Here is a 14,803-nt window from a genome sequence, read left to right as displayed (position 1 = left end):
AATTGCAGTACTTTCAAAAATAGTTTTATTTATATTTTTTTTGAAGAAATGTAGAATACATAATAAAAATATATAAAATAATTAATGGGAATATAGAATATCAGGAGAAAGTGCACATTTTTGTTTTATTTAAGATTTTTTTAAAATATGAAGGCTCTCTTTTGATGATTGAGTGAGAGCTAAGTCCTCATCAATTTGATGACGGACCTCATCAATTGTGGAGGTTCATTCAAACTGCATAAATGAAAATGATTTTCTATAAAATTTGCTAATATGCGTGGCTTCTTTAAACATATTCAGCGCTAAAAGCACGAACGAAAACTGATTTCAAAAATTAAGCACGGGAGGCGTTTAAGTTATGACTATATTGACAGCCAAAGAATAATCAATATTTTCCTCCCTTAGGATTCCCAAACACCTACTTATTGGTTACGTGATCAAGAATCTTGTGGGGGGTCGTAAAGAAATTTGGGAATCATGAGCATTGATATTTTCGGAAATCATAGAAAGAGCGCACTAGAATGAAGAAGTAAGAAACTTTTCTTTGGTTCTTACTTGTATTCTATCTATGTTAGTTGTAAAATGAATTATTTGGTGGAAATACAATAACAATTGTAAAAGAGGAAGTAATTTATCTCCCTTCATTTTCCAAAAAATATATATTTTGAGCAATTTGGAGAAACAACTAAAAATTGTCATTGAATAAGAATTAAAGCTAAACAAGCGAAGATCGCCGAGAATTTTATTGTAAATTTATGAAGAATTACGTTTTCTTCCAGTGCTGAAAACAAATCCCAAGCACATCGATTTCTACCGATCATTATCTATATCCTCCTTAGATAGCACATTGTCGTGATGGGGGAGTTTGTAGTAGTTTATTACTACACTAAGAGTATCCAAAACACTTGAAGATGGAAGCCATAGATTGTAACTTGACAAGTGGTAAGGAATCACAGAATTTAAAACCACCGGCGATTTTGAGAAATCGGGTCGTGGACGAGGCACAAATTTTGGTAGCTTCAACAGATTGATATTCCCCATGGAGAAGTGTGTGAAAGATTTGCTCTTCATTTCAGTAGAAAGCCTGCACCCGGTGTCTACGGCACGATTAGCCAGAAGTACAGCAACTTTCTTTATGGGAGACACAGGAAACCATGCTAAGAACATTTTGTTCCCAGGACCTAGTTGCGGTCAACTTACAATACCAGAAAAAATACATCATAGCTGCCTCTGCTTACTTACCCTATGATTCTTGGTATTCTTTGCCGACACAAAAAAGGATGAGTCGACCAATTTAGACTATCTTAAAAACTCGGATGGTACTTCCACCAACACCAGAGTTGAGTCAATACAGACTCTCTTGGCAGTTCCTAATCGTAATCTCCTTCCCCTCTTTTCCCCGTATTCTATGCCAGTAGCTCCCTATCAGTCATCTCGCAGCCCTTTGTCCCTTTTCGGGGTAATAGTTTAGGGGCAGTGTCTCTTTAAGTGACTACAACAAGTGAGGAAACCGGAAGCTGGACGCTTTTGGTATGAAGGTTTTGTGTATTTCTCTTATAAAAACATTTGAGTGTGCATTTGCCCCATTAGTACCTAGCACGTAATATATGCGTATATTATGTGAGAGTATCCACTTTCCGGTGATATTGACATTCATAATCTAGAATTTGTAAAGAAACGACAACTTTGACCTATTATAACTTTGTTAGTAATAGTGAGATTTCCACCAAACTTGATATGATTATGCTGTATATTATAGCCCACATTCTCCAAATCTTCGTGGTACTAGGATGAACCTAAGGGGGGTTTCCAGCCAATTACTAAAAATTATAGCAATATACTATTAGTAACTTTATTTGAAGGGATATCGGTATTGAAGATATTTTATAGCCTAGGTACTATATAGTGGCAGCTTCCTGATTTTTTTCAGATTTTTCGGTAGGACAGTTTCTGAGAATGGGCCTACTAAAGAAATGATCACTTTCGACCCCCCGCAGTCTCCACCTCTCCTACGTATGTAAAAACTAAAACTAGACATCACTATATTTGATGGAAAAAAATGTATACATCCCTTTTGCATATATGGGCTGATGTGATGTGATGCTGCCTAGGCGTGACTTGCAAATAAAAGTATGGCCTTTGGACGGATATGCTAATTTCTCCAAAAAAAAAGTCAAGCGACGACGGCTTTACGGTTTCTTACCAGGGCGGAGGCAAATCGTCAGACGCTGCCTGACCTTTACCCTGGGAGCAGCGTGACCATAGCGGCTCGCAGATGTTGAATGCTCCTTTATATAATTCGTAGAACACGACATGCCTACGTCGCTTGACTTTTTTCTTTAAAGTTTGGGTGCAAGCCCTAAGCGAGGGTTCCGTGGACCAGGAAAGAGGGAGTAAGTTGCTCCCCATTTGGTCCGGTCCAGCATTAAGTTGATGCGGACTTAGGACCCCATCATTCTCAAAACTAATTTCTCCAGTTCTCCTCGAAGAAAGGTAATTAGACTTTTCAGTCGGGAGTTTTCTACATCCGTACAGGTGCTCCGCAGATTTGCTGTTGAGCGTCACCTTCACGTCTAACAGCATACATTCCTAATTTCCATTGAATTTCAACACGACGAACCCAGCAACGACAAAGGATTAACGATTTGCGCATTTTCTCATGGGACGTGTGCTCCGTGTACAGACCGAATGCTGCTGAGCAGTTGCCGATACCCAGTCACAATATAAGGCTGATGTAACAGCGTTACTGGAAATGCGATGGCAGGAGCGGGTTTCTTGGAGAAGAGTCGCTACACCGTATTTTATAGCGGTCATCCAGTAAACCATGTGCTCGGAGTAGGTTTCTTAGTCAGCCAAAAAATGAATCGGTATAAGCGAAAGGCTATGCACTCTGCGTTTGCGAGGCAAGTTCATAAATATGAGCCTCATAAATGTTCACGCTCCTACAGAGGAGACTGCAAAGTCCGAGAAGGATACCTTCTACGAGGCAATTAAGCGGGCGCTCGAAGCTTGTCCCAAGAATGATATTAAAATCATACTTGCAGATTTCAACAGTCACACCCGTATTCAGGCGATAAGTAGCTCTCATAGCTTACATAGGGATACCAATGATAACGGCCTGCGGATTATTCAGTTAGCATTATCGCACGAAATGGTTGTTGGAAGTACCTGGTTTGGGCGGAAAGCGGTCCACAAACACACATGGGCCGCTCTAGACGGGACCATTTCCAACCAAATTGACCACGTGCTGATTGAATGCCGCCACCTCTCAGCCTTGATCAACGTCAGAATATATTGGGGGCCAATATAGACTCGGACCATTATCTCGTCGGCAGAGTGCTCCAAGCTCGAATTACAACACCACCTACAATCGCTCTAACAATCAGGTGAGAGTGAATACTGAAGCCATTCACAACACAGCCCTCCGCAACACCTATAGAGGTGAAATGGATGCCACAATAACCGCAGTCAACAGAGATCTTGAAGATGAAATATCAACAAATGATCCTCATAACCACCTGAAGAACGTTATCATTGATATGGCCGCAAAGATACTTGGCCCCAGCTGCAAGAAAATTCGGAACGGCTGGTTTGACGATGAATGTAAGCTAGCAACGGAACGGAAGAATGCCGTATACCGAGTAATGTTGCATTCTTAAAGAACGCGGGCACGCGCAGAGACTTATCACGAACTCCATCGAGCGGAGAAGCGTCTTTACAGATGGAAAAACGAAGCCTGGGAGAACCAACAAGTCTGTGAACTAGAAAAGTACAGGGAGCACCCACACCAGACGCAGAAGTTTCACCAACAAGTCAGCAGGATAAAGCCTTATACACCGCGATGCTCATCCTGCCGAGAAAAAGAGGGAAATCTGATTTCTGACAGAATGGGCATATTAGAGCGATGAGTTACTGAAGAAAAAGAACATCGGCAAGTTGGAGGTCCCGCCAACTGAAGACGACGGACAAATACTGTCACCACCAACTACAGGAGAAATAGTCCGAGCACTTCATCAACTTAAAAGTCATAAGTCGCCAGGAGCCGATTGAATTACACCCGAATTAGTTAAATATGTAGGCAATCAATTACATCAAGTGGTTCATCAACTTGTGCCCAAGGTGTGGGACAGCGAATCAATGCCTAACGATTGGCAAAGATACATTATCTGCCTCATCCATAAAAAGGAAGATATCACACAATGCAGTAATTATAGAAGTATTACGTTGCTGAGTACCATCTATAAGATATTCTCCGATGTCTTGCTAGGCCCGATAACCCTTTACGCCCAGAACATAATTGGCCAATACCAAAAAGGCTTTACTCCACGCAAATCAGCGACAGAACAGATTTTCTATGTGCAGCAAGCGATGGAAAAACTGTTGGAATATGGATAACAGTTGCACCGTTTATTTATCGACTTTAAAGCTGCCTATGATAGTATAGCCAGGGTAAAACTGTACACGACCTTGACAGAATTTGGTATCCCGACGAAATTGATAAGACTGACTACACTGACCCTAATCAGTGTGCGAGGCCAGATAAAAGCAGCAGAATCACTCTCAAGACCATTCTATATCAACTATGACAAGGGGATGCCCTATCATGTGTCCTCTGTAACCTGGCCCTCGAGAAGGAGATCCGTGATGCTGAGGTAAATGCTAGGGGTACGATCCTCTTTAAGTTCACCCAACTACCTATGCTGACGATATCGACATCATGGGAAGAACAACCCAAGACGTATAAACTGCCTTCATCTAAATCGAGCAGGCGGCGCGAGATCTTGGGCAGTATATCAATGAAGGCAAGACAAAATATATGGTGGCAACGTCAGCACCGAAAACCAACCCACCAACAACTTCAAACCGTATTGGTCAAACGGGAAAAATAAAGATAGGAGACTACAACTTTCGGACCGTTGATAATTTCTCCTATTTAGGATCGAAAATCACAACCGATAACAGCTACGACGATTGAATCACGCAGGGTTGTTGACAGCCAACAGAGCCTATTTCGGCTTACAAAAAGTGTTTGGCTCGAAACGTTTCAACATAGGATCAGAACTCTTACTGTACAAGACAATGATCCTGTTAGTTCTTATGTATTCCTCGTATCTGGGTTCTTATAAAGAAAAATTGCGCGAGAGAAGAATCCTCTGAAGAATTTTCGGCCCCTTACATGAAAATGGACGTTTCCGTAGCCGTAGCGATGAGGTCTAGGGGCGGGTTACTTAATCCATATGGGTGAGGATGATTCACCCCGGAAAATCTATAAGGGTAATATATATGGTAAAAATTGAAGTCGAGGCCTGCCTGAGATCAGGACGCCAGACAGCGTTTAGGGAAATCCAATTGGTGGACCTAGGCGCAAAACCGGGATGTCTGGAGTTCCTTACTAAGGCAGGCGTAGACCGGTTGCTGCGCCGTTGACGTTGAAATAAATAGATCTCAGAAATTTTTATACATTATCTCATATGAAATATCAAATTTAGCATTTCGAGAAGTTTTCTGACCAACTGTTCCTCTTCTAAAAACCTTACTTAGACTCAATATTCTTTTTTTAAAAAAGGAAAATTAGTTCAACCGCGCTCAAGTAATGCCCTTACTAACGAACATAGCCCTCTCTTACAAAGACTGCGAGTATACGATAGACTGGGAATAATGAAATGCATATAACGAACCAAAAACTATCAATCAAATACAAATAATAGTGTAAGACGTACTCCTCAAGGATTGTTTCCAATAGTATCTCTATAAATGTGATTAATCTTTTGGAAGTCTGCTCTAGCCGTGTCCAAGGTATATTAGGCCAATAATTTCGAAACTTAACATTTGTTGGTCGGAAACGAAACAGAGTGAAGGGGTTAAATGCATAGAATCTAGAATGAAAGCCACAATATTTGTTAATATAGCACTTGTGCAGTAGTCGCTTTGCTCTACTCAACTCCTCAATAAAGGACCAATTACTCCATTACCTGCTGAAAAGGGATACGTTGCAAAGTTTAAGAAAGTGTTCAGTGAAATACTTACTCAAAATAATTTTTTCCACAGAATATATGTTTATAAAAACAGCACCCCGGATTTCGGCGTCAACGTTTTGTTGCAAAATGCACAGATCCCATGTGTTCTCGTCTCAAAGTATATGAAAAAGGAGCCATTTGCAACCATCAAATTTGAAGACAATTTCATCACAATTGCGTTTTCTGACACATACGCTTCTATAGTTCCCATAATCCTGGAAGGCATCAATTCGATGCAGCTCGTGAGTCGCTCGAAAGTGTTAGTTGTGTTAAACGAAAAACCGGACGAAAGGTTGAAAGAAACATTTCAAAATTTATGGAAAAGTTCAGTTTTCAATATTGTTGTCCTCTGCATAGGACACGGCAATTCTCTGAGACTCCAACCAGACCACAAAATAATCTACTACCCCGATAAATGCCATATGTATGGAGCAAAGCAAAGAACGATGTTGTTTAAACTAAGACCGGATGCTGTGAAAGTTGGCTGGAAAGAAGATTGGATTTGGGTCGGATTCATTGTTGAGAAGATCCCTGTATTGATGGCTAATGCGAATGAAACGCCTTTAATAGAAATAAACGAAAATGTTACATTTGGGGTGGAATTATTCGTCAATAAGAGCTATTCCTATGTAACCGGAGGTGCAACTTTGGGAGTGATAGGTGGCAAAGTCGACATAGCATCTGAGCGGGAATCTGTATTCCCCTCACTCCTATTTGACTACATTCAACCAACGGAATTAACCGCGAAAATTCTTCTAATTCCAAAAGCCAGACCAATCCCTTTTTACTTGACCTATCTTTTGCCACCCAAAAGAAAGTCGCGTATGGGGTTGTTCTCTCTATGATAATAACCTCGGTCGCCTTGAAAGTACTTTCTATAATTTCTGGATACAAAGTTGCACCAAACTTTTTAAGGTTTTGTGTGAAACAAAACCTTATTAGAATCGAGACGGTGTCTGTCTGTCCGTCTGTCCGTCTGTCTGTCTGTCTGTCTGTCTGTCTGTCTTTTTTTTTTTTTTTCCCGATGGAAGGTGGAAAGCTTCAAAAGCTACCGCAGGTTCCTGCCACACGGTTATGTGGGACTCTTACCCACTAAAACCACCTCCTTCTCCTTCCACTCTCCCCGCGGGACTCCCATTTGGTATTACGTCGCGGGGCTGGATCAGAATTTATTCTGCGCTCATGTCAACATTCGTGTTCATCTCGCGTTCATTCTTTCGGATGACTTCCTCCTGCCTAAGCTTCTTTCCGATGGCTGTAATCACTTTTTCAACTTCGGTCCATATCCCCTTGGCTTTCACCATAAGCTCCATGATATTTTCGGGTGTAAAGTGCTCCCCGGTTGTAGCTTCTAATGTAGCCCTTTGGGTTTCGAATCTGGGGCAGTGAAAAAAGACGTGTTCTGCGTCCTCTGGAATGTTTACACACTGTGGGCAATATGGCGAATCATCGCGCCCAAATCGGTACAGATATGCTCGATAGCCTCCGTGTCCGCTCAAGAATTGAGTTAGGTCGAAACCTACTTCGCCGTGAGGTCGCTCGATCCATTTCCGGATATCCCATATGATTTTGTGAGTCCAACGGCCTTTTTCTGACTCGTCCCACTTCTCTTGCCATTCCGCGACAGTTTCAGCTCGTGCGAACTGTCGCCGACGGGCAGGAGATTCTCCGGTGAGGTACGTTCGATCGTAAAGTCGTTGTATTTCTTTCGCCAGAATCTCAATCGGGATCATTCCTGCTATCACGCAAGCTGCTTCATTAGAAATTGTTCTGTAAGCGCAACATGTTCGGAGTACACTTATGCGATACGCAGCTCCAATCTTTTTTTTATTTATTATATTTTCCAGTGCATCTGCCCATACTGGGGCTGCATACAGTAGGATCGAACTGACCACCCTTGAAATAAGGAGTCGACGGATCGGCCTTGGGCCACCTATATTTGGTAGCATTCTCGCAACCAGCGCTCCGATGTTATATGCCTTGGTTGCTGCACCCTCCACATGCAATCTGAAATTCAACCTCTGGTCAATCATTACACCTAAGTACTTAAGTGCAGGCTTGGAATAAATTGTTTGCATTCCAACTTTGATCTTCATGGAAGTGCACTTTCTCCGCTTGGTAATAAGTACTACTTCCGTCTTATGCTCTGCGAGCTGTAGACCAGCATTCTCTAACCAGGATTTAATCTCATAGACTGCTTCATTTGCATAGAGTTCGGCTTCCTCGAGAAGGCGTGCAACAACCGTCACATCAATATCGTCCGCGAAACCAATGGAGGCCACACCAGTAGGAAGGTCTAGGGTCAGTACCCCGTTATACATAATAATCCACAAGAGTGGCCCTAGGACAGACCCTTGCGGAACTCCGCATGTCGTTTGGTAGGATTTCATTCCTTCATCTGATTCGCAGCACAGAGTCCTATCGATTAGGAAGTCGGCAACAATACGCACCAGGTACTTCGCCACGCCTAAGTTAATTAGGGACTCAAGTATCTTGCTCCATCTAGCGGAATTGAAGGCATTCTTCACATCAAGTGTAATCACTGCACAACATTTGCCCTCGTCAAGTGCGGTCTTAGCTGTGTTTGCTACTAGGACAAGTGCATCCGTTGTAGACCTCCCCTTTCGAAAACCGAACTGATTTTCGGAGAGACCGCCATCCTTTTCGGCAATTCGAATTAATCTGTTATAGATTACTCGTTCGAATAGTTTGCCAGTATTATTTAGAAGGCATATCGGCCTGTAGGACGAAGCTTCACCCAAAGGTTTGTTTGGCTTGGGGACTAGAATTAATTTCTGCTTCTTCCATTGTGTAGGAAATACTCCTTCTTTAAGGCATGTGGTGAACGCCTCGGCAAACATATTTGGAGCTATTTTTACTGCTGCCTTCAGAGCTTTATTGGGAATGCTATCCAAGCCAGGTGATTTATTTCCAACAATTTTATCCGCAGCTTCGAGGACCTCCTTTTCGCTTACCGTGGGAACTTCTGCGGTGTCTATCTCGACAGTGGGAAGGTTAGCGGTACTCACATTCTGTGGGAAAAGATCCGTGACTATTTCATCAAGCAGAGTAGGGGAAGAGATTGGTGGGGAGCGTTTGCCTTTAACTTTCGATATTACGGTTTTATAGGCGCCACCCCAGGGCTTCGTGTCAGCTTCATTACACAGTCGCTTAAAGTGTTCGCATTTACTTTTCGTGATGGCCACATGTAGTTTCTTCCGAGCGTTTTTATATTCTTCATGTAACTGCTCGTATCCAGATAGGTTTCTATTTCGCTGACTACGCCTTCTGGCCTTGAGGCAGGCCTTGCGGCATTCTCCGATTTCAGAATTCCACCAAAAGTTCGGGACTCGCTTCTGTGATACAACATACCTTGGCATGGATGCGTCACATGCTCGTCGCAACTTCTCGCCAATCTGCAGAGCTTTATTTTCTGCGCTTCCTTCAAGCGCTGTATTTTGCTGCAAAACCTCTCCGAAAATCTCCTCGTCAAACCTATTAGCTGCCCACCTTTCAGCTCTCGTCCGAGACCGTTTCATTCGTTTTCCATGTCTGATTTCAAAAATGATGGCCTGGTGGTCGCTATGTGTATATTCATCACTGACATACCACTGCAGATCCTTAGCTAAAACATCGCTAACAAAAGTGACATCTATCACCGACCCCATTTCTCTCTTACGGAAAGTGTTCACGCGTCCAGTGTTAGCCACTACAAGATTCAGACGTCTGTCTGTCTGTCTGTCTGTCTGTCTGTCACACCCGATTTATTCGGAAACGGCTGGACCGATTGTTACGAAAATTGGTGAGAGTATGTAATCTGATGGTCCCTTTATATGCAGTAAGTGGCGCCATCTTGTGTTAAGTTTAAGGGGGCTCCCCATACATGTGAATGGAGGCTGCAAATTTTTTTTTCACAGAATGTAGCCATGTGGGGTATCAAATAAAAGGTCTCAACTAGTACTTTTCGAAACTGGTGCAATATTTGATATTCGGTGAAACATGGAGGAGTGAGCGCTCAAAATATGACCCCCAAAAAGTGTAACAGGTCTCGTTCTCAGAACCTATCCAACCGAAAAATCTGAAAAAAATCACAGTGGTGCATCTCTACTAAATCTAGGCCTCAAAATATATCCGGTTCCGACATCTGCACAAATAAAGTTAATAATAGTATATTTCCACATTTTAGAAATTTACCCGGCACCCCCCTTATGTTCACCCCAGAAGTACAAAATTTGGCATGCGTGTAATAAAGAATATAATACACAATTTGGTCAAGTTTGAAGAAAATCCAATTATTACTAACAAAGTTATAGGAGGTGAAACTTTACAATTTTTTGTGAATTTCGTGCACTCTACAACCTGCATGACGTCATCATCACATATCAATTCGTCAATACCACAACGAAATAAGTTCTTATGAATTGGGTCTCAGAGAATTATATTATGTGTGGATGTAGGTATATAATATATGCGTGCTAATGAACTTTGCGGGTAGTGCCTAATTCAAATAGATATAAGAAGTAAATCGGAAATATGGGTACGATCAATTTATATACGTGCCTATATGTGTACAGTATTCGGAAATAGGCAGTTTGTTTGTTTAGGGTGAGCGTAATATCTATGGCTGTAATATGTACGTATGTCTCGTAGTTTGGAAAAATATGAAGGAGTATGTTGGATTTGTAGCTATATACGGATAGAAAAATATGCGTTGAAATTTCTTACATAAGATGAACACAAAACCTTTATATCCGAAGCGCGAGCTTCCGGTATTCCGACTTGTTTTGATTTAGTTTTCAAAATATATGCAACATTTTCGTCGCAAGGAAGCTCGAATATTAGATTATCTTCCATCATGCGACCTGTTTTTGGGGCTTGGCTTCTATTTTCCGTTGTAATGATAATGTGCATCAGTGGAGAGCTTCTGCAAAGTTGTATAGTTACCACCTACCAAAAGGATATAGACGATCCGACAAAGGCTCTAGAAGTTCCCCATTGGAAATTTTATACTTTCGAAGAATATGTGAAAGTTTTGGTAAACAACTGAGTACTCTATAATATGGTTCACTTGTGTTACTTTGCCTTAGGAGCACTTACCAATTTTCTGGGAAAGAGCTGAGTTTTCAATCGCTTCTAAAAAGATGCGTCCGTGGATTACATAAGACAACTCTGTATGAAAAGGCGTATAATGTTACAGGACACGATGCATTTATTCTAACAGTCGGTGTGGCTAACTTCATCATAGGGAAAATTGGAGAGCATTTCTACCATAAAACTAAGCCAATAAGTGAGTTATTTTTGTTAGATTTAATGGTAATACCACCTTGCGATTTTTTAAAAGTTATTTTCTTAGTGATACCTTTAATTTATCCAAGAATGATGTAAAAAGTTGCTTATAAGAAGGGACGTTTTTAAATTATCCTTAAAAGATAATTTTTGCAAACACAGTCGTGGAGCTGAATTATAGATATCTAATATGCAGTGTCCGGATAGCTAAGTGGTTAGAGCACAAGGCTGTCGTACGGAAGGTCGCGGTTCAAATCTCGCTGGTGGCAGAGGAATTTGTATCGTGATTTGACGTCGGATACCAGTCGACTCAGCTGTGAATGAGTACCTGAGTCAAATCAGGGTAATAATCTCGGGCGCACGCAATGCTGACCACATTGTCTCTTACAGTGTACTGTAGTGTACCGTTACGGTCTTGAATGAAGTGTTCTAACACACTTCAAGGCCCTGATCCAATATGGATTGTTGTGCCAACGATTATTATTTTCCGAGTTATCACAATCTCGGCAGATGCCGGATTTTACCTAATACTAGCATTAAGTGCCAAGCATTTAGGCTCGGACGATCCTACCTACTTAAAAACTGAAGGGGCACTGGTGGTGGTGGCCGGTGGTAGGTCAGTGGGAGAATCCGTTGAGTACTCCCCGCAACATTAAGCACGTATGCAGAATGGTGTACTTCTGCACAATTTGAACCAGACTGTGCGAAAGTCCCAGGACATCAAGGGAAGCCATGAGGGATTTAGGTGCAATACCTGCAGCTGACAATATTATGGGAACTACAACCACTCGCTCGAGACGCCAAATTTCTTTGATTTCCCGAGCCAATTGCTCATAGTTCACCTTCTTCTCCACGTATTTCCGTTCAATGTTGCTATTATGGGGGATAGCAACATCAATAATATACGCGGAGCGACCCATCTTGTCAACTAACAGTACGTCAGGCTTGTTGTGTGCTGTATGGCGATCAGTCAGAACTTGCCGGTCCCAATACATGCTGTAAGCAGAACTATCAAGTACTGCTTCCGTCTCATATCGGTAAACCGGACATGTTCCCGTGATCAGCCCATGCTTATATGCAAGGTTTTGATGGATAACCTTACATACAGCATTATGCCTGGTGATGTATTGCACCGGTGCCATAACAGTACAGCCAGAAATGAGATGGTCCAACGTCTCTAACGCTGAACCACACATTCTGCACTGGTCGTTCTCCACCCGTTCTTTCATGATGAGCTTTTTATAAGCTCGGATGGCGACCACGCCATCCTGAATGGCACACATGAACCCCTCCGTCTCAGCAAAGAGCTCCCCAGCACACAGCCATCTGTTCGACAGATGCAAATCGACAAATGGCTGCCAAAGACAATTCACGTGTTTACCGTACATAGCCTTCGACTTCCATTCATCGATCCGCTCTTGGTCCGACTTCACCCCACTCAGAGGATTGAAAGATCGATCCTTCAAGTTAAGTGGAGTCAGTCCACAGTCTGCCTTACAGACAGCCACATGCAAGGGACTCGCCTGCTCTTTGCTGTAAAAATAAGCGCGTAGCGAGTCGACTTGGTGATGATGTTGTGACGCCACGTCAACCACGTCCCTACCTCCGATGTCACGATGCAGGTTCATCCGCTCCACGGCAGACTTTGGGTGATGCATTCGGAATTTGGACATAGTTGTCCGTATCCGCCGCTGGACGTTTTCCAGATCGGTCTTCGTCCACGGCAATATTCCGAATGCATAAGCCAGTGAAGGGATAGCGAATACGATCAACGCGCTCATTTTATTCTTCCCCGAGAGATGCGATTTCAGCACCAGCTTTACATGTCGCAGGAATTCGGACAGCAGAGCTTCCTTCAGATCACCACCTCGAGCATGGGTTCCTTGCAGAATTCCTAGGTACTTTTAGAAGTCTGTCTCGGTCATAGCTTCGATGTGGAGGTCACCAATGCTATGTCCGGCATGCGGCTCGTGATGACCTTTGCGGATAGCTTGGATTCGACACTTGTCTAATCCAAACTCCATCCGAATATCACGGCTGAACATGTCTATTATTCGCAACAGACTTCTAAGATGGTTGTCAGTTCCAGCATACAGCTTGATGTCATCTAGGCACATCAAGTGTGTCAGTTCGCACTTAGCACGTAGGCCATACTTTATTGCAAAACCATGCCCTCTAGCATCATTCAGTAGCCATGAAAGGGGGTTCAGTGCCATACAAAACCAAAGAGGACTCAACGAATCCCCCTGGAAGATGCCCCTCCGTATACGGATGGGCTCCGAGGTATTAGCACCCTCAGATGTACGGACTGGATAAGGTGGTATGCCACCCTTCCATGACTGTCGCCAACAACTTTATTAGTTTCGGATCAATGCGATACAGATGTAGGATATCGATTAGCCAGGTATGCGGAACGCTGTCGAAAGCCTTGGCATAATCGATATAGCAACTGAAGAGGTTTCTTTGGCCTCTAGTTGCTTGTCCTACAACTACCGAGTCGATAATGAGTTGCTCTTTGCAACCCCTTGACCCAACTCGGTAGCCCTTCTGCTCCTCGAACAGAATGTTGTTGGTCTCGAGGTGCGCATTGATTCTTCCACTAATAATGGACGTGATGAATTTTTATTATTATAATTATTATGCATTTGCGAAAGGTACAGTTGCCATTTTTAAGGTATCCTGATTAAAAACGATTCAATTTCAGTCTACTCGTTTGTCCTTCCATAACTTTCTATGGAGGTAAAAATCTTCAAAATACACTGGCATATATGTTCCATGCATACATGGAAAATTATTTCCTACTCAAACCGCTGCCCTTCCTTTGCGACACCACCGCAAAGTATTACGTCATCGGGTGGGCATAGCTCCAGCCTCTCTTTTTACCCATCTATTGCATTCTGCTTCTTTCAGCCTGCACTGAATCCGCCTCACCATGCGGTTAACTGCAATTCAGTTCTGCTGGCACGCAAGCACTTCCCTCCTACTGTCCTCCCCTATGTCCCCTCCTAACTTCTCCTCTTCTCAGCAAATTTAGGACAAAGCCACACTCAGGACGCTCCTGAATACCGTTGCAGCTGATATATTCAGGTGAATTGTCCAATTTAAATACATAGTTGACGGATTTATGCCCCATGGCTCAATGTGTAAAATCATAGGTTATCTCCTTGCCTTCTCTACGTCCGCACCCAAATGCTGGGAATCAATCTGTGGCTCTATTGACCTCTTTTCCCTCCCCTATCTTTTGGACGTGCTCATCATATATGCACGTCGCCTCCTCTTTCTGCAATCTTTCTCCTGTTCAAAAGCGAGGTCGGTTCGTCTTAATCAGTTGCATCATTTTGTCAGCTGATATCCCTGATATGGATGGAGTCAAGGGGCTCTAAAATCACTGTCTAACCTATCCAAAACAAAGCTGTGGCGGTTTTCAATCAGCTTCGAATCAGACTAACCTTGGCAAGTGGGGTTTCGTCAGTGTGAATTACATGTCCATACCATCAAAG

The sequence above is a fragment of the Hermetia illucens genome, chromosome 2 (genome assembly GCF_905115235.1).
Source record: "Hermetia illucens chromosome 2, iHerIll2.2.curated.20191125, whole genome shotgun sequence".
NCBI lineage: Eukaryota > Metazoa > Arthropoda > Insecta > Diptera > Stratiomyidae > Hermetia > Hermetia illucens.
The sequence above is the reverse complement of the archived record's forward strand: the minus strand, read 5'-3'. Positions refer to the sequence as shown.